The sequence below is a fragment of the Atheta coriaria genome, unplaced genomic scaffold (genome assembly GCF_025399875.1).
Source record: "Atheta coriaria isolate IRGN ID8LTWV9N9 unplaced genomic scaffold, Caltech_Dcor_3.1 hic_scaffold_6_pilon, whole genome shotgun sequence".
NCBI lineage: Eukaryota > Metazoa > Arthropoda > Insecta > Coleoptera > Staphylinidae > Dalotia > Dalotia coriaria.
Window position 1 is genome coordinate 11,585,878 of NW_027045448.1, and position 24,940 is coordinate 11,610,817.

The following is a 24,940-nucleotide window of genomic DNA, read 5'->3' on the forward strand; positions in this document are numbered from 1 at the left end:
CTTCAGACAGGCAGACACTCGACAGTCGTTGTAACATGCGACAAGAGTTGCGTGCATTTCCGCAACTTCTGCAATGCGTCGAGCCGAAACATAAAAATGCAGTTTCAGGCAGTTTTGTAACATAAATAAATTAAATTTCTGTGCATACATACTGATTTATGCTCTGGAAGGCGGAATTAATCTTTGAATGAAAATATAATTTGCACTGGAGCGAATAATTGACCTTTTTTAAATAAAAATATCTATTTTATAATTTTATTAAATTCAAGATAATAAATCAACTTGTATTAAACATAATTCAATACTAAAAAGCAGGAATATAATTTGCAAATCAAATCAAACCATTTTACATACGTTATTATGTTTGTTTTGCTTTTGAAATCAAATTTTATCTACGTTGCTGAAATAAATATAGAATAACATCATTATTTCGCATCGCTTCAAATTGCAGATACATCAATATCAATTCCGATAATCTCGGAATTCATTTGAACGCATCCGTTTGTATATTTAATTAAAAATCGGATGTAATAGAATAGCGCGAGTTTCACAACTCACACACGCACACACACACACACACACACACACACACGCACACACACACTGTCACAGATTAATAATTTTTCCGTATTTGACGTTTTGTTCGGTGTTCGGCTCAGATATCATGTTGTGCAACAATTGTTATATATCTGTCCAAATTGAAATGTCGAATTGAGAACATACAACTACGCAGCGAGAAATAACAATGCGTTTCGATCAGAAAACGCCAGTCAAGCCCCCGATAAAATATTATGTAGTGCATGAATTTTGACAGTCGGCGTGTATGCTTGTTCTTTGCGACGAACAAATGCGGGCTAATGCAGGAGGAAATGCGTTCGGAAAATTGGCGGATGCAATCGGATGTCGGTTGTCACGCCGGATTTGAATATATCGGATGCGTTTCGGTGGCGGCGCCGGGCAACATCACATAAACCTTCATTTCCTCGGTAGTCCAAGCGTATATCATGCTTGAGCTGCTGAAGATCAGTCACTATCGATATCACAACAATAATTTATAATTTTTCATATCTTGAAAATGGTATTTTTGCCCAAGGCATTAAATTTTTCAAAAACAAATAAAGTAATAATAAAAAAATCGATTAATGCAAATGGAGAAGTAATATATAAAAATATATAGCAATTCGTACATGGATATAAAATATTTTAATGTCTAAGCAGTAAAGTTTTAGTTCGCTGCCAATAAAATGCTAGAAATCGTTGTAGCAATTTTGTTAACTTAGTGGAAATAATTACCTACCTCACAAGATTCTAGATAGTAATTTATGACGTGACTTTCCGAAAATAAAAACTATAAAACTTGCTTTTTTACTTTTTATTGCTCTCGCTGGTAGCTGGGAAGTTACGGCAAGTTAGAACGTAACAATCAGAGCGGCACTACGAAAAAAACAAGAAAAACTAAAACAACGGAAGCACGCAACGAATGAAACATTGCAACGACGCCGTGAAGCACCGGCACATCCGAAAACTTTACTTTTTCTTCTTTTTCTGTTCCCACAAGCGTAAAGTCTCTATATTATGTTCTTAAAGTGCACGTGGCAAATGCATCCGCTAATGAATAATTAATACAGTGTTTCCAGTTACAAAAAAGTGCGCTTTTTCACTTTTGTAAAACATCTGCTTATACTCCACTCTAAGAATACTTCCGAAAGCGGATTATGAAGTTTCAAGTCGAAGATCAACCGTTGGTGAAATTTTAAATTAAACTTTTGACTTTGCGAATAATCTAACACGTTTCCAACACGTTTGGACATCCACTTTAGCCGAATGTTTATAATTCTAAGGAAAGTTTGTAAAACTCGCGGCGGATGTAGAAGAAAGCAGCTGTGCACTGGCTTAAGAGATATTTTCAGAAAATACGCGTTTCAATTTATTTCGAAGATTTAAATCTGAGGAAGAGCTGAGTAGAAAGCGCTATCACTCGACATGATTGTTAAGCAAAAACGTCTTGACAACTTATCCCTGTGCTTACACTTATCTTTATTTTCGTTTTTATTTATCTTTACTTTTTTTGCGACCATCTTAATATTTTTTAGTTCAAAATATTTAAATTTTTTTCAACGATTTAAAATCTATGGATATTTTATTTTTATTCAATTACTACACCGCTTTGAAGTATGTTTTTAGCAGAATTAATATTTTTTTGAGTTGTACTGACAGTTTGAAGCAGTTTTTGTTTTTGTTTTTGTTTTTGTTTTGCGGTTTGGTGAAGGCGCCGGGCGATTTGCGGTCGAGTCTATTTGGTGAGCTTCTGACTGAAGCGAAATAGCCAGGAGTCACACCTGTTGCTGAGCATATTCGACTATCTAAACGAGTTTCATATTGCGCTTTACATTCGAATTGCAGACAAATATGTATTGAAAAATAGCAACACAGTTTTGCACAGGCTATAAAGCTTAGTTTTGTGTGTTTTTTTATTTGAATTTTCTTTTCTCTATTACACACTGACCCGGTTTCGTTATCCTGTTTTAATGCCCCGGCAGACAAACATTAAACTTTTATAGTCTACTTAATAAAATGCATTAAACTGTAAACGATGCTAAGGTAGACTGGGCGGAGACTAATTAAGTGCGTTTGTATATTCTTCAAATACAGACTGTAATTTAATGACTGCAGTATTTAATGTGCATGCCTCATATTATTTATATTTCAAGTTTTGCACTTCATGTAAAATTTTAATAATGCTTTAGTTTTAATTATTATGAATAATAATAATAAAATAATAATTTTATGAATTATTATGATTTTTACGATTTTTTTAACACATACAAGTTAAATGTGACGTTAATAAACGTATAACATTTGATTTAGCTGTAATGATGGTAATGACAAACATGTTGAAAGCTCTGAAGTGTACGTGTGGGTAGCAGGCATAATATGCATTGTGCAGATTGATTTAACGTTGAAGTGCGGTTGAAGTAAACGCACGCCGAAAATTGAAAGGAAGAAGAGTGCGTGTTTTATGAGCTGGCTGAGTGACGATCGGCGAGAAGACAAATAAATATGCGCGGCTTTATGCGTCCGCCGCCGCTGACGGCTGGCTACACACGCAAATAAGTTTAGGTGTTCCGTACTAATTCTAAAAATACAGCACGAAGGAATTTTTAACCTAAATTTTCATACATTTTTAGTTTTTTTTTTTTTCTGTTATTCTATTGCTTTATAAATTTATGCAACCCATAAAACATTTTCTAATTATATATATATATATATATTGGTTGCCTATATCATATATAATATCATGTAACATGTTATATAATTAAATATTTGCAGGGAAATAAGTGCAGAGAGCAGTTGAATTAAATTTTCATTTCGTTGCTCTTCAATTAACTGACACAAACGCTCGGATCGCGACGCGACGCGCTTTCAGAGACACAAATCAATTTGCATTTTCAATTAATCGTCAATGTTTCGAACGGTAGGAAATTACGAAAACCATTAAGTATTTAACTGGGCGCGTCGCGTTGTTGCGGCGTTTATCTCTCGCTTTTACTCTGCTCGCTCGATTTGAATTCGCAATCTCGTTTTAATTGCAAAACATTCACAAGAACGGATGGAAATTTCCAAAAAGTTGGGCATTTTTATAAATTAATAGGTGATACAGGCTATATTAATAAATATAGCAAATATAGATATGGGCAATATGGAATAAAGCAATAATTGAAAATCGTTAATTAAATTAAGTGTTGATGACAATATAATTCATTATGGAATTAATGAAGTTAGTTGATTTTATCATATAAAACGATTAAAATGATGACAAATGGTATTAAACTTAATCTGTTACATCAGTTGATACAGATATAAAATTTATAAAGTTAAAATATATTGGATGAAGTTATGTTTCGAAGAATACGTGTATAATTTAAGTTTGTCTTTTCCTGCTGATATTTGTTCTTCAAGTATTGAATTCTTCGAAATTCTGGCTGCGAACACGAATAAAATCATTGTGTGAAAGATAATCACAACATCTACAAGTAGTATCCCTCCACTTCATCTCAAAATGCTAAGAAATTGAGTTATTATAAACTCATGTACTTGTAATATACTTAATGTAATGAATACCTTTTGCATTATTCAACTTAACATATTTCTAAATTTCTAACTAAAATGTATATTTAAACACACTGTGTAAATCCAACTTGAGATTCGATTCGAGTTTAATCCATACTTCTACTCGTTCAACAGTTCGCGTTTTGCCGCATTTGAAATCATCTCAAATCGAAATCTTGATGATGTGCTGCAGCCACCACACTGACGCGTTTCTAGCCGGCGGTGTAGGTATGGTTGCGTCTTGCGGTCGTCGCTCGGCAGCGCTGCGGTCGCCATGGCACGGCGAGTCGCAAATACTCGTTCACCGGCGCAATGCTGCCTCCAGCGCGAATTCTCAAATATTTATTCGGGGAAATTAACTCGTCGACGTTAATTTTCTCGGTTTCGAACTCCACGCGCACGCATACTTTTATTTTTTAATTTAAACTTGTAAACTTGTAAACTTTACTTCAACTTTATGAGTGATGAAAAAAACAAGCTCGAAAAATAAAAAATTAAACCGGAAAATATTACAAAACTTTTTTTGATAATTACGTTATGTAGATTAAGTCGTGTTTAATTGTCAACATAATGGCGACACATAAATACTGATCGGGTCGTTAGATTAGAAGATTAAATTAGATTACATCGCGTTTTGTACTATTTGCAAAGCGATTTGTCTTGGTAAATCATTAAGATAAACTTGAAGCACACGCGCTGCGCATCCCTAAAGTTTGCGTCTGTGCGAAGACAAAACTGGATGATCATTTATCTCGTTACGTGCGGCCGTTAATTAAATTATCGGCCGCTTCCTTAGTTAGTTAGTTAGGTAGTTACGAAAACACATTATGCACTATTCATTTCGATAGCGCACAACCGGCCGACAACAACAGCACCAACAGGAACACATGAGCAACACACGAACACACTAATGTTATTTAATTATGCGCGGGTTAATTAATTTACTTTGCACGCGTGAGGCTAAAATTCGTTAACACACTACCAGGGAGGTCAGGGCGGTGCTCGCATGTCAACAGTTTTGCAAAGTTTAATGATTAATTGTTTACGTGTACACTGCAACAGTAGTAATCATTTTACTGCCTGCAGTTGTATATTTAGTTGCATACTGCTTTATAACTACGTATAAAATCACTTGCGCATGCGCATTATATGAATGAGTAGGTTTAAGTTGGGAATTTATTCACGTACACTCAAATCTCAATCTTCGAACACAAATTCCATCTTAATCTCGAATCGGGCTCGCAATTTTGTCGGCCTGTTTCAATGTTGGCTTTGGCATTAAGCTCGCGCGGCGCGGCGCTTCTGTTTCACTTTTGCGGCGCACGCACATTGTGCGATCCGCGATAGTTTATTATAGCCCGAATCCTAGCACCGGCACCGCCGGCATTGCTTTACTTTAGTTTACTTTAGAATAGTGTACGATCATTAGACAAACAATCCGACGCGAATTATATCAGCCGGAGAGTCGGAACGCGAGCGGAAAGTGGATTAGGAATAAATTATCGCTAGGATTTACCAGGTTTATATCATCTTGAAAGTTTATGCCGGCTCGACAACTTTCTACGATACAATCAAATTATTTCGTAATCATTTCTTTCAAGGTTGCCATACTAGATGCAGAATATTTTATTGTCACCTACGAATAAATTTGATTAATATTATTTTTATTACTTATCTAAATCTGTTTGGGTTTACGTAGGAATTTTTTTATTAGCTGCTCATAAGCTTCTCTATTATTGTTTTTGTCGTCGAATAAAAATATTTACCAATTTCATGTCAATATGTTATTATTATCGTGCGCGGTTTTAGCACAGGAGGATTTATTACGTTTGTGAATTGCACACGCAAAATAATTGAATATATTTATCGTATAAATAACTCGGCGCTCGGTCTGCGGCTATTAGACATGCACGTGCATGTCGTTTGCATCGCTCGAAGAAAATCTAAATACGTTTGGATGGTTCATGCGGAGATGTTGCGTTGTTATGCAATTGTGGAACCTGAAGGATATAATGGTGGTTCTGAATGCGATGTTGAATGAATGACGCATGTTTGCGTAATTTAATTTCATGATAAAGATAAGTACAAGGAACATGTTTTTATTGTGGCTGTTTTTGCAGGTTTTCCCTCCGGGTGTTTCCGTGACGGTTGAAATTTCAGCTTAGGTAAGTTTATTTTAAGGTTATGTAACATGCACGCATATTGACAGTCAATATTTTATGCTCAAAGGAGTGAAAAAAGTGTTTTTGGGTTAATTTTATGAGTAATTGTAGCTGGAAATATTTCTGAACGTTTAGCACGCTTATTCTTATCGCAGTGCAAGTAAAGCACGCGTGCCATGTTGGTAAAACACGCAGGACAATTTGTTAACCAATATGAGAACTCATTCATCATAATTTACTATATTTAGATGTAATTTTCTTAGTTTCATAAAAATTTCTGATCAAAAATGACCTAACGAAGTAAAAGAAAACGGGGAAAATAATCTGATAGTATATTTTATATGTGATATTTTATGTCTTGCAGTAAACGACATTCAGCTTACATAAATTGACATCAATTTATTGACAGATCGTCACTTTATGAGTTCTTTTACGTTTTCACTTTGCACGCTGGTAGTAACTGCAAGATTAATTACGTAACATTAAAAATAATTGAAAAGTTTACGAGTTGCTTTTGACCTGCGCATGTGTGCGGATGGTAAATGTATGATAGTTTCGTGTATGTTTGGTTGCATCGATCGCGAATGCAATTTTCCGCTCACTGCTACTCATTTTCTTCGGTTATTAAAAATGTGATAAGAATCTTGAGACATATAAATGTAATTGTTTGGGTTTTATTGTTTTAGAGCAATAAAATGATATTTTTACTATTACCAATTGTCCTGTAATGAATATCAGCTGCTAAATTATTAGTTTCAATTTTATATTCTGTGAAATTACGGTTTTCGACAAATAAACTGAGAATTCTCATAAAATTTCCCATTGTATATTTTTTTCTAACCTGTTTTATTGGCTGTTTCTCTGTTTACACCACAGTATATTATTGCCTGTTGCCATGGCAACCTGTGACCATAGAAACGCAAGAGATTGATGATCGCTAATTCGTGCGTCGTTGCTCGCGAAATGCTTCCACATGTTGTGCTCCTCGACCAGTCGATTCGTACTCACATTAGCGCAGCCGAGCGACAAACCATGCCGACTGATGTTTCATACGCATCAATAATAAATGACGCATTAGCATCAATGACGGCCATTTTGAGCGAAAGCCGCCCGCGCACATATTCGTAAATCCCCATTAATTTCGCATCCGATATTGTGATTCATGTGATTTATCGATGCGTATAATTCTTAAGTGCGTCTCCGCGCCGGCGGCTATTTTGTATAAATCAAGACACACACAATTTATTCCGCTCAAATTTATCACAATTTTTTTAAGCGCACGAATTGAAACCATGAAATAATAACGTTTGAGTGCTGGTGTATAAATAAATTGAGGGAGGCGATAGAAATGCGTTAGTGTTGAAAGATGACAATACGATTCGTATTCGCATGGATGGTTCGCAATCGTCGCGGTCACGTTTTCAATCACGGATGTTCACGCGCGCGCGCAGCAAGCGCGTGCTGCTTGATAATCTTGCCGAACACTTTTCTCGAGTTTCAACTCAGGCTCAGACGTGCCGAGTCGCGATCGATTTACAATCTTCATTTCCACATTGCAAACAGAAAGTGTAACAATATGCCCGCAATGGTATCAATCAATTTCTTATTGTTTGCAAACTTTAATCGCATTCGGCGCTTTTTAATATTTGTGCCGCGCTCGCAGAAGATTTGCTTATGTTTTTTTATTATATTTTGAGTATGACTTTTACAGAAATTGCTACAAAGTATGAGCGTGACATTATAAGCTACTTGAAAAGTTGCATCAATTCTGACGGTGCAGTTTCTGTTTTCCGCACTTATTAACTTTCGCGGAAAAGAAATAACGAAAAAGTGCAGCTCGAAAGTGACATAAAAATGGATTGAAGTTGAAAAGTTATGTAGCTTTCCTCGTTGGAAAGTTATGGATCTTATCAATATGTAAATCCGTAAAGAATTTCGAACTATAATTTGGCACAGCTATACAGTGTGTTTTAGTGTAATATTTTTTTAAAAGGTTAAATGAAAGATATTTAGAGTTTAGTCAACCATGGTGTATGTATGGTTGCGGGTATAAATTGAGAAATCCTTAGGATTTTCTTGTGCAGTGTGCAGTGTCGTAACTTTTCGATGGTCCTTTCATTATCCTTGCTCTTGCACTCGATGTCTGATGTCTGGCGGTTGTCGGTTTAGTCGTTTAGACAACTTTAGATCTCCTTCAAATGTTAGTTTGCCAACTTAGGAACTTGTAAAACTTTTAAAGTCTACTTGTCGCTGTCGTTTCTTTTCGTAAACTTCAAATAAATTCAGAAAAATCATAAATTTATAAAAAATAGATAAACTTATTCTAACTATAAGCAAATATACAGTGTATATTCAACTTTGTTCTTTGGAAATAAGAGTTTTCCAGATTAATTAACATCTCTGTTAATATTTTAAGCAAAAAATCTGCTTCCTAACAAGAAAACTTTGCCCATCACGAAATTTTGAAGTCACAACTTTGTTTTTTTATGTTTTTGCCAGATGCTTGGGTGTAAACACGAAAAACTAATCTGCAAACTTTATCTACATTTTATTTTGCAGTCATTACTTTAGTTTACTGTTGACGCGCTGCTGCCTGGAAAGTTTTATACTTACCGTGGAGTAATGTTGAAATAATGCGGCTGCTTGAATGGTAAACAGCGTTTAGCATTACCGGCATCCGCAGAACACGGCGCGTATTCACCGACAGGATGCAGTTAAATGCATTCGACAAAAGTTTCGCCGTTGTAAAGTCAAAATTGAACGCGCGTTTGTTTATCTTCCAACAAACAATACTCGTAAATTTCGAATAACGACGAGTGTTAAATCGGGACGAAACTAGTGAAACTCAAATGTGCAAAGTGCCTCTATTTACTAAGTTTCACTATAATTAAATTGTTTACTACAGTTTGAAACAAGATAATACTTATAAAAATACAACGTAAAATATTATTTTTGCATATTTAATCGAAATATCGTTTTTTGAGTCTTTAATCAAGTTCATTTTACTGGCAGTGCCGTTGTGCGAGTCTGCGGCGTCGAAGTAATCGCCCAGACGTGCGTTACAGCATTACACGTGCCTTTATTTCCAGATGGAAATTCAGATGCACGCTTCATCGCCTCTTTTGCGTTAGCGCCCGGCGCCTCCACACTGCACAGAGAAAATTTTGCGCCGTCGAAACACAACTCGACGTTCGGCGCACATAAATCACGTTAATAATAGCCGAACGAATGCATTTCGGGGGCGCGTCTGCTGATATTCACTTTACGAGGGAGTACTGGAGTGCACCTGAAGACGAATGCGTGCACATTCTTGAACGCTTCAGATGTCTTATGCAATTACGTTTCTAATTCATTAAAGTGTGAATGCGCTGTGCGTGCCTGCTTCAATCGAATGCCAGCGGTACTTTAGTAGAAGGAATAATTATATTATATACAGGGTGTAGAAATATTTTTTAAATATTTCTTGTTATAAATTCAATTCGATTGGCTTTTGCTTGGTTGAATATTATCTGAAGTTGCTGTACTTTGGAGTTAGTACAATTTCCAATCGATTTCAACTCAGGGAGGCTTCACGGTGGATTACACTACAGTAATACGGAATTGTCTGAGGGACGTTGCAGTAACTTTGCAGAAATGCAATCATTTCTTCTCCTCAGCAAGCTTTGTAAGCATTACATCGGAAATTTGTTGAAATTGCAATATTATCGTATCAGTTCAACAAAATATTTTATTATGACATTTATCGTCAATGTAGTAAACAATTTTTTGCATTTTTACTAATAAATTCGTCTATTTTTGCTATAATCTTATTTTATACCTTTATGAAAACAATTTGTTCTCCTGCATTGTTTTGTCATCCCGAGTTAATCAATGCGGACGCAGATCACTTAGCGTAGCGTGCATTATCCCACAAACCGGAAGAAAGTAACAAAGGATAATAAAAGATATCCGTTCGCGTAATATTAACTATAATGACAGTTTGCGCGGCGAGAAGGAGCACGTTAGCGAAACGTGAGCAGGATAATACCCGAGGCGTTTAACCAACAACGCCGACACTTCTAATAATACTAATAATGCTATTATTAAGCGGGATAGGTGCTGTGAAAGTTTTGGCTTCGGCTACCATAGCGTCGGGGTTTTTGTCGGCTGAAAGGCGGAAATCTCTTTCAGCGTCTGTTAGTGATAAAGTGGCTGTAATGTAGGCAGCAATATTTTAGCTTCCCATATGAAAGTTGTTAAAGTAATTATTATATAAGAGTTTTGTTATGAAACTTTGGCATTCCCAGGAAATTTTTTATTATTTGAGGTTAGAAAAGATGTTATTAAGATATTTTTACAAGTGGCTTATTTTAAATTGGATTTTGGTTTTTTTTCTAATAATAGTTTTGAAAATACAATTTTTATATGCCGCAGTAAATTACTTAGTTTTACGCTCGTCGTAGGACACACTTCAGTGGTCCTTTCGCTGCACGCAGTTTACTATCGCTTCTTTTCCGGCTTGTTCGTGCGCACGGAAAACCGTGTAACACATCGGTCGCACCAGAAGTGGCGGAAATGTTGAAAATGCTAATACGATCGCGTCGTATACCCGCTTTTACGAGGCTCGCACGCCATTTTACGACGCGCAGGTGTCACCACTGTCGCCTCGCTTCCGGTCCGGAAGCAAGCGAAATAAATGCGTGCGTTTTATACCCACGCGAGCGTCGTTTTGACTCGAGCCGACGTTTGCAAAACGCCTTAGCGGCATAAACGTCATCAATGCACAGAAATCTTTGATTCCAATACTCGTGCTTAACGAGATTTTTATTGCATCCAATCATATTTTATGTTTTGTAAAATTATAAATTGAAACGTCTACGAGAAATACCAATGTCATAATTTGATGTGGCGTAACCTTATTTGTGAACGTGAATAAGAGAAGCGATAGTTTTGTCATGACGAAGAGCAATTTATGTTTACGGCTCGTTGGAAATGATTGTGTCGGTAATGCGAGTGCACATTCCCGGTTGAGTTGCTCACCGCAGCCATTCTATCGCTACTGAAAGCATATATTATTTGTCAACTCTAATTGGTTGCGATTCTAATTGCTTTGCTTCGACGCTGAGGCGCTTTGTCGCACCATTTGCTCATCTTGTGTAATTCGAGTGTCGTCTTGTGTTCAGGATCTTCTGTCATAAATTGCCGAACATTTAAATTCACTCAATGACGATCATCAATTTGATTATATCAGTTACCATAAAAAACAACTGAAATATTTTTAGTTTTTTTGTGAATTTATTATTTTTTCACTATTTTTTTCCCTTTTTTGCTTCATTTTAACCTATTTTAAAGCCTCCCGGATGTTGATGTATGTTTGCACGTTATGCACACGCGTCCGCCATCCGCACGCACTTTGACGCACACACCATGCAAGAAGATATCCCGACCCGTATTATCTTCTCCCTATGTACCCACATACTGCGCCCATAAAATATATGCCCGACTGCATAAAATATCACGTCGCATTTGTCAGTTTTCAACTTTTTTTTCGTAGACTTACTTTCCATTCCGTCCTTTGTCTCAAAACATACAAAACAGTATCCTGTATAATATACTATACTCAAATATACTCAAATTTGGCTTTCTTGTGTTTTATCTTTTTTATGTCTTCATTTTTTCTTGCTTCCATTTCATGCCTGGTAATTTCTCACCAGGAAACATTCACTTAAAATTGAGATTAAGCGATTATAGACTATCTACGCGCTGTCAGAAGTTAGGTTAATTCAACGTCGTAAAATTTTCGACACGTACGACGGAATTTGTTTCAGCACTGATGTGCTAAGAGCTAAGGTATTAGGATGATTATACTTAGTTTGCATTCAAAGCACGCGTCGTTTTTAATAGAACGTCTTGGATTTTAGCAGTGTTGAGGTTATGATCGTCGCGTAAGCGAAATATTAATTTATGTTACCAGAAAGCAAAATATTTAATAACTTTTAATTTTTTCGTTTTTATGTTGAACTGTCATCATAATTTCAAGTTGAGATATTAATATGAAGTGAAATGAATGAAAATTAATTAAACCACTCTAATTAATGTCCATCCGACTCTGACAACATTAATATGTTGGTTTCGGTTAGATATTCTAATGGAAACCTAAATGTTACAACATTATTGATATGTCTAGTAATATATTCTCATAATATTTAATATAGTCCCAACTTCCGGAATTATTTATATAACATAAGTGTGATGTAATATCGCTATTCGCCGCGTAATGTGTATTTACGAATTTAGCAAATTTACGATTATGTATATTTGGCCCGTGGGGTAAACAGTGATACACTCAAATACAGAAATGGGCAATGAATCCACAAGGGGTTGCATAACGCGTAACTTAGATACCAATTACGGTGTCTAATTTCATTGCGAATGGAGCTGAGTGCGCGTCGATTTTCCCCACAGAATCTCGCGAACGTGCGTATTTCGTTTCTACGTTTTCGCGTGAATTTATTGTGCTTTTATGGCGCTGTTTTCCTGCCTTTTTTCTGTTTTATTTGCGTTACAAGGCTGCTGAAACAGTGAAAACATTTTTTTGCGTGCTGTACAAGGAAATATCGCGCACTATTCAATTACGGCTTCAATATTGCCTTCCTGAAAACAAGTAAACATGTTGATGACAATAAATGCAAAAGCCTTATAATGAAATTAATTAATATCTGCAGCGGATTTGATCAGTAATTACGGAAATATTAAGCAGATGCGCGGACGTGTCAAACGCAGATAATTAAACGTCGAATTAAACTTCTGCTTGGACGGTTTTTGATCCTTGAAGGAAAAAGTGGGGGTTTGCGCTGGGTCAAATTAAAACTTTCGGAGTTAACGGTTCGACGCTTTTTTCTTATCAGTTGGATGTCGACAAAAGGGTTGTTTGGCTATTGCTGTTGACACTGCAGATGAGGAAAAAGAACGACTGCCATTCGCATGGAAATTTTATGAAAACAACTCGAAACTAATTTAAATGCTGCTGAAATGTAAACGTGCAGAAAATAAAAAAGGAGTGAAGCATATTGTGCACCAGATGGCGGAAAAATTCTGTGAATTTATTTTATCATCAAAAGAAAATAACAACATTTTATTTATGTTTTACCTAAAGGACCATTAATATCACTCAATTTAACGTATTTTAATTTAAAAACGATCAAACATGGCGCCTAATGGTCATAATGGCCGTGAATAGACGTTTATTGAATGTTATTTTCGGTTTTGGATGTTATCGCCGATGTAATAGAATACTGCAGACTAAACAAACATCAAACATTGTTTGCCCACAGTATGCTCCCATTTTCACACGAAATACCAGAACGTAGAAATAAAATAAATGTAAGCACACATTGTAGGTGTAAGACACAATGTAAACATAGTTTTGGTCAACATTCCAACTGTCACTTCATCTCACATCTGCACGAATGTAGCGAGGAAAACGAAAAATTAATTCGACTTTTATTACACTGCTATGGTCATTAAAGCGAAGTCATCGTCGGGTTTTTTTCTGTCATTCGTCGAGACGCATGGTCTTTATTACCACATTATTGCTTCTTGCAACGTATGTTGTATATTACCCAAAATAATGGACATGGAAACAGGTCACGTTGACTTGTATCGCATCCAATAACAGTGAAATAAAATATCTCTTTATTATTTTAGTAGATAAAGTTACTTTTGGTTGTATTTCGGGGTGGATTAAGCGAATTAAAGTACTAATCAATCATCGGACATCAATTTTCGTTAATTTGACTGCTAGAAGGGTGCAATTAGGGTTTATACACTTAACAAAACATTTATCGATTGCAGAATCAATATTAATGAATAAATAAGACATATATAGGCAACCAAACATACAATATTATTAAATTTTATGATTAAAGGTTAGAATTTGATTTATGGTTTGGAATTCAATAAATAATTGAGTTTCCAAGCAATAACTTAGTTTATTTGTTTTATTTCGACTCTCAACTCTCAACTGCAGACGCTTTGTCGCTACACTTGCGACACGTTCGATTCGTGAACATCGTACATCATTACATCACATTTCGATAGTGCTCGCACAGTCTAGAACTATGTGAGGTCGTATAATCAAGGGTGTTTCACCCAGGGTTACCAAACGCTATCAGAAACTTTTAATTAATCCGTTATCAAAGCTGTAAAACTAAACAAAGTGTATAAAACTATTTAAAACTTGATTCTATCGCGTTTGATGGCTGTAGGTTGATATGTATGATGTGTTGGCGACATTTTTGAGGGTGACTTCTTAATTGGACAACCCTTTAATGGAACCTAGTCAAGTGAGGGCGCGTTTGAAACGATTGCGCCGAACGCGAAGCGCACTTCCTCGGGCGGGGTGCGTGCGTGTTAATCTCGCATCTCTCTGCTTGATTTATGTGCGAACCTGCGGTCGGATCTTCAATCAGGATGCGCGCTATTAATCTTTGCGAGGAATGTCGATTCTAACGCGATTGACATTCACGCTATTATCTCGATTGTATTGACACTTGTTTAATCTTATTTAAAATGATGAAATGCTTGCAATTTTGCTTAGTTTAATTTAACTCGTTAAATATACTTGAAAATGGTGATAAATTTGGTTTATTTATAGAGATTTGTGAAATAATTTAAGTTTTTACGATTATTATTTATGTTTTTCTATAAAAAAGTTAAATTTTTGCTCGTAAAATAGTAAAAAATTATATTTTTCAGTAAAAAAGTTACTGGAAAAATTGACATTAATAAAATATAGTACTTACAATGGTGCATAGTTAAAAGTTTAACGTCTTTTTGTACTTTTAACATCATTGAGTTAACTCTTTCGGCAAAGTTGAGTTAACTTAATAATGTTAGTTTTTGGCAAGTCGCAAACTTTTAAACGACGTCTGCATTCGAGAATCGCAGCGTGAAATGAAGCGTGTAAATAAATTTGACTCCGCTCGTTGCAAAAGTCACAATTACGTGCAGATGATCTGGTTATCGACGTTTCTCCGCCAAGTACGAGAGAATAATAACGCCATCGCAGGCTAATTGAGCTTTGAAGCGATATAATCGATGATTCGATGATGTCTGCGTTTTATTCTCGAAACTTCCAAGTGCAATTTCGTGCCAACAACGAAACGTGAAAAAGTTTCCAAGTTTGATTAAGCATTAATTGAACGTTAATTAAAACTTTGTTTGCATAGTTCATTTTAAAGACTAACAGATTATAAATCTGCCCAATGTTGAGTTAAGCAACTTGTAAAGTTAATGTTTACCATTATTTTGATGGTGGTTATATGGATGATCTTTAATTAGTGTTTTCAAACACAAGATACGGGATACTGTCTAGTTTTAAAGGTTTTCTGTTACCAATTAACTGGGATAAACGGTGGAGACGTGGTGCGAATGGAGTGAAAAGAAATTAAGGTCAATTGATTGCAGAGAAAGACGTAAATAATGCTTTTCACTTAAACATTGCACAAAAATTCCATTTAGACTGCAACAGTTTGCAGCCGCTCCGCGTTTTCATCCTATTTTATCTCGGAAAACAGAAAAGGCAGATGGATTATCTCCGCTTTCATTGTTTCAGATGTAGCAGACATCTAGGAGATCGAAAAAAGCATCTGCATCGAGTTACTATTCTTCTGCTTCAAATACCAATCGGTGAGTTTTTCTAAAGTTAATTAACAGTAAAGTTTCTTAACTCATACAATGAAAAAATTAGCAAACAATGACAGAGGTTGTTGATCTCATGGATCTATATATTTTGTCTGACGTGGACGTCTGCGACAATGAAGTTGGAAACAATAAACTAAAAAAAAAAAAATTCACTATTAAGTTATCATATATCTGTGTACAAAAACAAACTTGCAACTTTATTCACTCGCAGACTAAAAAACAAGTATCTTAAACTTTTCGTACTTTTACTTTTACTTTTCTTTCGTTTGGAGATGTTTTCCGGCGCTGTTTCGTGTATTTTTTTTCATTCGAGACGTCCGTGGAGATTCATCGCGATGCACATTCAAACAGTTTTTTTTTGCTTCTTTGGGGGCTGTGCGTTTCTTTGAAAGCGAGTTCGATCTGCAGCGTCGGCGTTGAATTGAGCGAATCGAGTGTGTATCTTCGAGTGGACATGTTGGAGTGGTCTATTGAGAAAATAAGAAAAATTCAGCGGATAAAAAAATAGAGATGTGAATTGAGGTAGTTTGTTGGGAATTGCGTTTTGCCGAAAATTGCTTATTCAAGGAGAGAGTTTATAATTAATTTAGTTTTGTACGTTCGGTATTCTCAAAGGATTTCAAAGGTAGACTAGAAAAATAAATATATAAAAAACGAAATAAAATATTTAAAAATATTTAATAGTTAATCATATTCCAAAAAAATATATAAGATAACTGTTTATATTTTGACATTAAAATAAAAAAGAAATCTTTTCAAACCGCGCACATAATAAACGATGATTGATTTTAACCGAAAAGTATTTAATCATTGCTCGCCTTTGTCCACGCGTAATAAATCACGATCAAAAAAGCGTAAGAAAATAAAAGGAGAGTGCGCTTTGTATGATGCGCGTGGGATTATTTATTCAAGCGCTGTGAAGCGCACATTTATAAATTAGGCTTAAAATTAATGCGATGCGCCGTTTTATCATTCACCCACTCGCTTTCACTCGTCTAAGCGTCTGGTGTATTTTATGTATTAAGTATTTACGTTTGCAATTTGTTGTTGGTCTAATGGAGACGCGCGTCGCTCCGGCCCCTTGCGCTTAATGAGTAGTTAAAGCTCAGAGAGACTCTTAGCAGACTAATTCGCACTTAATTCGAGCGGGGCACGAAAGAACACCGGCGATTTTACGCATGCTGGATTTGTACTTTTACTGTTAATGGCAGTGCGAATAGAAAGTAGATTATGTGAATTTGTAACTCGAGTGAATTAAGAAAACAGTTTTTGGTTTTATGAGCAGTTAAATCTTTAAAATTGAACGTCTGTCATCCACGTTTTATTATTGCCTAGATAGTTTAATACTAGAAATAAATAAATGATTTTCTTGACCTTTTGGTAGTAGATTTATAACTTATTCAGCTATATAATAAATAAAATACATTTCGCAACATAGTTTTCTTATATTTTTGTAAAGATCAAATACATTGGCGGTGATAAAAGTTTAAAAGTCATCACAAGCACGTCTCACCTAAAATTGTCGCTCGCGACAAAGTTGTAAAATGTATTGGAGATGTAAAAAGCAGGCACGTGCGGTGGAGGCGCCGGCAATGAAATTAAATATACAAAACTGGCGGGCGACGCGACGAATTGCATGCGAAACGACACATCGTTAAGTTGTTGCTTCCTTACAATAACGACTTTAATACAAAACTATACTTTAGTGGACAATTTTTTTAACAAAGTAAAAAAGTTTCTTTCCATATCAAATACTGTATTTATTTAATCTCTAAAATATTGTTAGTAATTTAATTTAGTAATATAATTACCAGTGCATATTAAATTAGTCGATATTACGACTATAATACGCAATTAGGATAATACGTGATAAGAGCACAGTTGCGCATTGCGCATTAAATTGCCACACATTTCAACCGCGCTTAATGTCGTATTATTGCATTGAGCAGGTATTATAATATTCATGGAGTGCGCAGCAAATTGTTCACACATGAGTTGCATTCATGAATTGTCAGATGTGACATCACTCCAATATCCAACATTACATTACATCATATTATGGAATCATATTTGTCTAGCCAGTGGAGGGATGTCGACGTTGGGGTGATGCAAAGGTGTTTGAAAAGCTGTGTGTAATGTGAGGCGTTCTAATTGCTCATTAACGTAAGCTGCGCGTGAAGTATTCCACCTATGACATTCAGTATCCTTGTAATTAGTATGCTTCATGAATAATTTGCATTTTACTGAGTTTTTTTTTTCTTTTTAATTGGTTATATGTTTAAAGCTATTGCCAACTGTCAACATTTTATGTAAAGTTTATCTATGTGGTAATAGATGGCGCTACTGGTTTGGTTTTATGTGGTTGACTGTAGACTTACTGTATATCAACACAATTTAATATGTCAACAAAACTTCTACTAAAATTCCTTTCCGGACAGTGAATCTAACCTGGTTTCCGCCAGGTACGTTGAAACATGGGTCCGACAAAAACACGACGTGCGACATTTCACCAACAACTGCACGGCCCATTAAAACATAAATGTTTGATTACGCTGCGAATCGAAGCGCTCCGCATGCTGTTTTTGGCAATTTGCGCGCAACTAAAAGTGTTAGCCAACATTCCACTAACTTTGCAAATACGCGCAGACGTTAATAAATTTTGCGCTTCTTTTGAGCGCTGTGTACGCTCAACGAGTTGAGTGTTGTGAGAGCGGGTCGAGAGGGTTCGCTGATGGAGCGATCTAACTACACCACCGATAAAAGCAAATTTAATAATTAAGCCCGAGTGAGTGGACGAACTGGCGACATTATTTTGTTTGTAAATTGCTTCGCAGCAAATTTCGAACTTGTCAGGAGTGATTTGTTCGAACTCGCTGCGTAAATATTTTAGATTTGCTTGAGAGCAAAGTTTAGTTTTAATTTTATGTAAACATTTAAATTTAACATTTACGCTGGATATTTGTTGAGATTACCGTCACAATGCGTGTCAGGTGTTATTCAACTTTTAATCTGTTGTTGTTTGCGCGGAATGCGGTTGGTTTAACAACCCCGCAATGGAAATGTTTATAGGTGGCGCTGCTCTTAGGCAACCCAATTTACATTTGTACGTACTTACTTTGTCATTGCAACAGTGTCACTTTCTCGCAATTGCACGCATGAAAGCACAGCATAAACGGTGCCCTAAGTACACACGTGGCCTGCTTGGGTTTCGACCGCAGGTTTGCATTGTTATGTTAATAGAAACAGAAAGACGTAAACAGACGCGCAAGGATTACGCCTTTGGAAACGCGCCTGGCAGGTTGAAATCGCTACAAACACACGGATTTCAGCTTATCATACCCTTTACGTCCGGGTGGACTTTAGGTTTAATTAATATTAATTGTCAACCTGCGTCATTTAACATATTGTTGAGTCTCTCACAATTTCCAAGTTACGAATTTCTACAGTTCGAAATAAATTTTCTTTGGTAAGTTTTTTTTTTCTTTTTGTTTTTGATTTCTTTGCGAAGTGAAAAATATTTTTTTCCTTGCTTTTAGATGATTTACTACGCGTTAAACTTTTTTCCCACTGCTTTCTTTTCTTCTCACACACAAAGTGTTTTCAAATGCATTAAAAGTTGCGCGGTGTTATTCCCAATTCGCAATTTCTCATCGGCTTACTTCCACTTGAAATTCGGCGCGCGTTTCTTTTCGGTGGAAAATTGCGAATTATGACAAACGTAATTGAATGATTAAATTAAAATGTATTGCGCGAGACGCGACTACTTACGCGGCGCCGCGGTGGTCGGGTGAGTGATTAATTTAAAAATCGCCCGCACTCGCGAGCGAAAATGATTAATGAGCCACTCGTACATTTTAATACTCTCTGCGGTGCGCTGTGTTGTATAATGTGTTTACGTATAGCTTACGAGCTTGCCGCCGCTGCCGGTGGTGGTGGTTGTGGTTTTTCACTATTTGCAATTTGTAATTTTCCGTTTTTGGACGCAACATTAATAACTACTATTTTACATTAATAACTGTTACCGCGCGAGTGCTTTTAGATTCTCAAGGCGCAAACAAGCCATTTTTCATGCGTAATGAATAAATTAGGTTTTGCTGCAATTTGTAAATGCAAAATACTTACGAGTTTCAAGTTAATTATTTCATAATGTGTTATTATCTTCTTCCGCTAAAAATGCTAAGTGTTTTACAGTTTTTATGCAGTAAAAATGATTTATTACTAAAACTTTGCAGATTGTTATTATTTTTGTTGTGTAATTAACTGATTTAAATATTATGTAGGCAATTACTATAATTTATATTTTCATAATAAGCTTTTCTTTTATTATGAAACGTTTATTTACCAATTTGCGTGCAAATACTTATAGAAGACTACAAGTAATAGAAAGTAATAAAAGCTATAAAACTAGCAATTTATATAAAAACGTAGCAGAAGAAAATGCAAACGGAAAGGCGAAGAAGGTTAAGAGAAGGAAGAAAAAAAGGTACAAACAATACAATATTTGCACAAAAGGCGTCGGAATGAAAGCAGAAGGCATGAAGGACGAAACGGCTTTTAAGAAAATTAAAATGTAACTTACTGTTGCGGCTAATGTTGCGCTGTTGTTGTTTTTCGTGCAGTTACTGCCTATTTCCGGCTGATATTTACAGCCAATTAGAAATAAACAGTTTCTTTCACCGCTTTATTAAAGAATGTATAATTATGTTGCAGGTGTTTATAAAAATTAGTTTTTTCTTTTAATTCATTCAAATTTAAATTAAATTTACTAAATTTTTTAAAATATTAAATTTTATTCATATCATTATATAATATAACGAAAAACGTTCATGAAATTATTGATTTATTGGTTTTTATTGATGAATGGATTTTCCAAAAACTATTTTATGACATTTTTAGTACCATTTTCAACGCTTTTATTTGCATTATGTGGGTGATTGGTTTAATAGCCTTTTCGAGTTGATACAGGTAAAAGTAATAATTTTATATTTATGTGTTTATAATGCGCTTGAGAGAATGATGAATAACAATTTTATGTCAAGCACTCAAAATCCTATTACAGACCGGTGTAGATTCGGTTACATACTGCCAATCACTTGTAGGTTTCAGGATTTATTTTATATTCCTGGTAATAAATTTACTTTTTTAATTTACATTGTCATAACACATTATTTTGGTGATGCTAATCCGGTTTTTTGCAAGCTCTATTTCGCTATAATGATATTGAAAGAAGACTAAAAGCTTTTCGAAAGTGCAGTAACGTGGTTAAAGTTTTAACGGATTGAAAGTGCAAAAAATCGTGTCATTATAAGATTTATCCGAAAAAAACAGTCTGAATATTAATCTTTTGTGTTTTAAAAATGTATTCATAAATTATATTGATTCCCGTAGGTGTAAAATGAAAAGAAAACAGAGCTTTGTATTTTTGCCCATCACAACGAGTGTATTTTTTTTAGTTCGCATTTTGTCATTGTGAAAAGCTTTTGTTTACGAACGCGTCCATGCGCAGTTTTTCCCGTCACCCAGACATTTTCGCATTTTTCGGGCTTTGGGGCTTTTGCGCTTTACGTTCCTTTTCACAATACGGCGCTATTGAAATTAAGGGCCGGCGCATCGGTGGCACGGTGGGCTGCTTTATGTTCGTTTACTTTATATGCAGGCGTGCGTTCCAGCCGACGACACAACAGCACGTGCAGAAATAAACTAAAATACCGCGCTAGTCTAGGATGTAGGTACACACTCACGTACCGAGCATACTTGCGGCGTGAAAAAGCAGTCAGGGCGAGAACTAGAAAGCATGGTATAAAACGTGCAAGACGTAAAAATGCAAACAAAGTATGAGAATATTGTTCGCGCTGGCGTGAGACACTGAAAAGGCGGACGTGCTTTTAAAAAACGAAGAAATAATGAGGAGCAAAGGGTTAAAATGTAACAAAGATTAAAAAACATGCAACAAATGATTAAAATTTCAAGGAAAACTAATTAAAAATATTTTCTTACGCGTGAAAAGCAACTTTTTCTTTGACATATGAAAATGAAGTGAAAATGTTTCTTCGTATTTTATTTATTTAGTCCTTTTATAAGAAATATTTTCATCAAAATAAAACTGTATGAAAAAAGTTAAAACACACCATTGAGTGTAAATGTTACGCTCGTTTATTTGCCGGCGGGCAAAAAGTTTTGCTCATCTGAAAATAATGGCGATAAACAACTGCGCAAATGAGGTGAAAAAGCAAGCGAACTTGGCAAAACGACACAAGCGAGAAACCAGAAAAAAGTTCCCAGTTGTAAGAGTACTGTGGACCTTACTTCACTCGCCAACTTGCGCACGCAAAATACTCCGAATTATGTGTCCCCAAAATCTGCCAAAGTTTTTGGCGTATACCGCTCGGCGACTAATTAACGCGTTGAGTTACAGCCCTAAGCGGTAATTAAGTTTTTCTTTGTTTGTATTTTTTATTTGCGCACAAATTTAATGAATGAAATATTAGGTAGGTCTTGAAGTATTTTGGCTGCCAATTGGCAGTAATTAATTAGTCACGGATTAAAAGGTGATAAATAATTAGGAGACATCCGAAAAAAACATTAATTGGGTTTTTTAGGTAGGAATTTTAAATTTTTTAAAGGAAAAAAATAAAACAAACTCTATTTTTGTTTAAATATTTAGAAATAATTGAAATTAATTTTTAATTAATTTTTAAATTTAGGAAAAAACCCAATATTTGGCGGGTTGATTTATGATTGAATATCGAAGTAAATGCCAGCCAGATCGCATTTGCACGACGAGGCGACGACACATTGTGAACTGGTTGTTTTTCTGTTCGTGGTGAAGGCGCCGTAAACGCGGTGGATGCGCATTGTCTGTTTATCAATTTCCGTCTTCCAATACACTGAACCAACGTGAGCATAAACGAAAAACGTGCCTCGTACATGTTTGTTTTGTATTTTTTGTTACTTTACGGTTTTTTGTGTTGATAATACACATTGTTTCAAGTCTCTCAGGTTACAGATAAAATAGGAAATGAAAGTAAATAGGAAAAGTAAAATATTTCCTTTCCAATATCATACAGATTAAATATAAATAAGTAAAGAAGAAGAAGATGATTGTGTTTACAGAGTTTTTTTTTATTTCTGAGAACATACTGTATATATTTTGAGTTTTTTGTGAACTTCTGTAAAATGGAAAACATTTGGTTAAGCTGAGTAGCTCAGGGGCATGGAGCTTTCACCGTTTTGACACTTTCTGTTTTTTTTTCTTCCTGTGGCCTGATCCACGTGTTTTTGTTAGTATTTACGTCGGTTTTGACACAACAGGTTTTTGCACCAATGCATTTAAGCCAAATTTAAGCTCTAGTTCCAAAATTTTCCATCAGAAATAAATTAAAAGACATTATTCCTTGAACTTATTTAAGTTTCTTGAATAATTCACTACGTTTTTTGTCGATTTAGCACGAAACGAGCATAGTAAGATGAAGAAAGAAAAAAACACAAACGGAATAACAAAATATTAACGTCCGCATCATTTAAACCGCACGCTTCACGATGAATAATTCATGAGCTCCAAGTTTCTCTCCAGCCTCCTCTTGCGTGTTCTTTCTGCACGCAAATTTACACCCTGCGTAAATGTGTTAGTGGTGTGTTGCTCCCAGTTACTCTTTTCTATTATTTTCATCTTCTTTTGTTGCGTATGTTAGATAATGAATCTATTCTCACTCAAGCGAGTTTTCATGTTGTTTTCATCGTTTGCATGCCGGAAACAAACGGATTTTGTGGTCGCTGATCTTCCCTCACTAGTGCGTTACTTTTGTAGCGGTTCCCAATGCTATGGTTCGATTGCGATCTCACCTGAGCTCCAAAGCTCAAAGCCTTGAGAGTTAGTAAAGCCTGTGGAGGCAGCGGAGGCGTGGAGGTTGAGCTTTCAGAGCTTACTCAAAGTCCAGCTCAGATCGCAGGAACACAACGAGTCTAACAATCCAACCGCGCTGGGCAGTTCGGGTCTTTTGGGAGCAAAGGAGTTGGTATAGAGTAAACGGAAAAGTAGAATTCCCAGGCGCTCCCTCAAAGATTAATTATACGTATTAATCCAGTAATAAATGTTTAATTAAACAAAAGGTTAATTAGTTTCGGAGCGGCGAGTTTTACATCGACCGCACGCTAGCTACTACTTTACTTTCAAGTTTACTTTTGTGTGCCCAACAAATAAATGGTTAAAAACTCTTTAATCTTATCTTAGAATTATAATTCATCGTTTTATTTCGTGCGTCACAATGTCACACAATCTCTGTTACTACAATTTAATTAATTTTCACATTTTCATAATCTCTTTTCAACACGAACAGTTATAAATAGAATATTAAATCGTCTCTTTTAGTGAGTAATAAAATTAAAATTGCGCTTGAAACGCAACCGCCGCCACAAGCGCTGCCTCCGACATTCTGACACAACGTTTACTCGTTTTGTCGCTTGTGTAAAGCGGATTAAATACCGCGTTTACTATCTGCTTAATCGTGAATCAAGTATTCCAGACGCCGCTGCTGTTGCTGCTGCACTGGCGCCTCCACCATTGTGGTTGGAATGCATCCAAATTGCGCGCAGAAAGTCGATGAGAATGCGTCGAATGCAGGATCTAGATGTAGATGAAAGATGAGAATTGCGCGTTTGAAATTAACTTGTGCATTCACACTCTGAATAAAGTAGGTATATGTGAATGCGGAATATTTGTAAACTTTCCGAAAAGTGCTCGGATTGTGTTGATGACGCGACTGCGGTCGTTCTCGGAATGGTGGCATAATTATGAGGATAATTGCTTGCATTCCGTATTGTCCGGAATGGACTTGCCAGCGGTCGCATTCCGACCGGCTGCTTGCTGTCATCTTGTAATTAAGCCAATTTCAGTATTGGTCTGCTTGTTGGCAAACAGAAATTATACAAATTTTACAATATTATTAAAAATTAACCAAAAATAAAATCAGGAATAATTTTTAATT

General features: G+C 35.7%; 1 protein-coding gene across 3 annotated transcripts in view; it reads left to right on the forward strand.

Annotated features, from left to right (window-relative positions):
- SPR (Sex peptide receptor) overlaps nucleotides 1-24,940 on the forward strand; it is a 68,699-nt gene that overhangs the window by 7,694 nt on the left and 36,065 nt on the right. For 2 of the 3 annotated variants that reach the window (XM_065305306.1, XM_065305305.1), the window contains exons 2-3: nucleotides 6,231-6,275; nucleotides 15,868-15,941. The gene's annotated coding sequence lies outside the window, so the exon portion shown is untranslated. The remainder of the gene's footprint in view (nucleotides 1-6,230; nucleotides 6,276-15,867; nucleotides 15,942-24,940) is intronic. The other variant, XM_065305308.1, reaches the window with a different exon arrangement.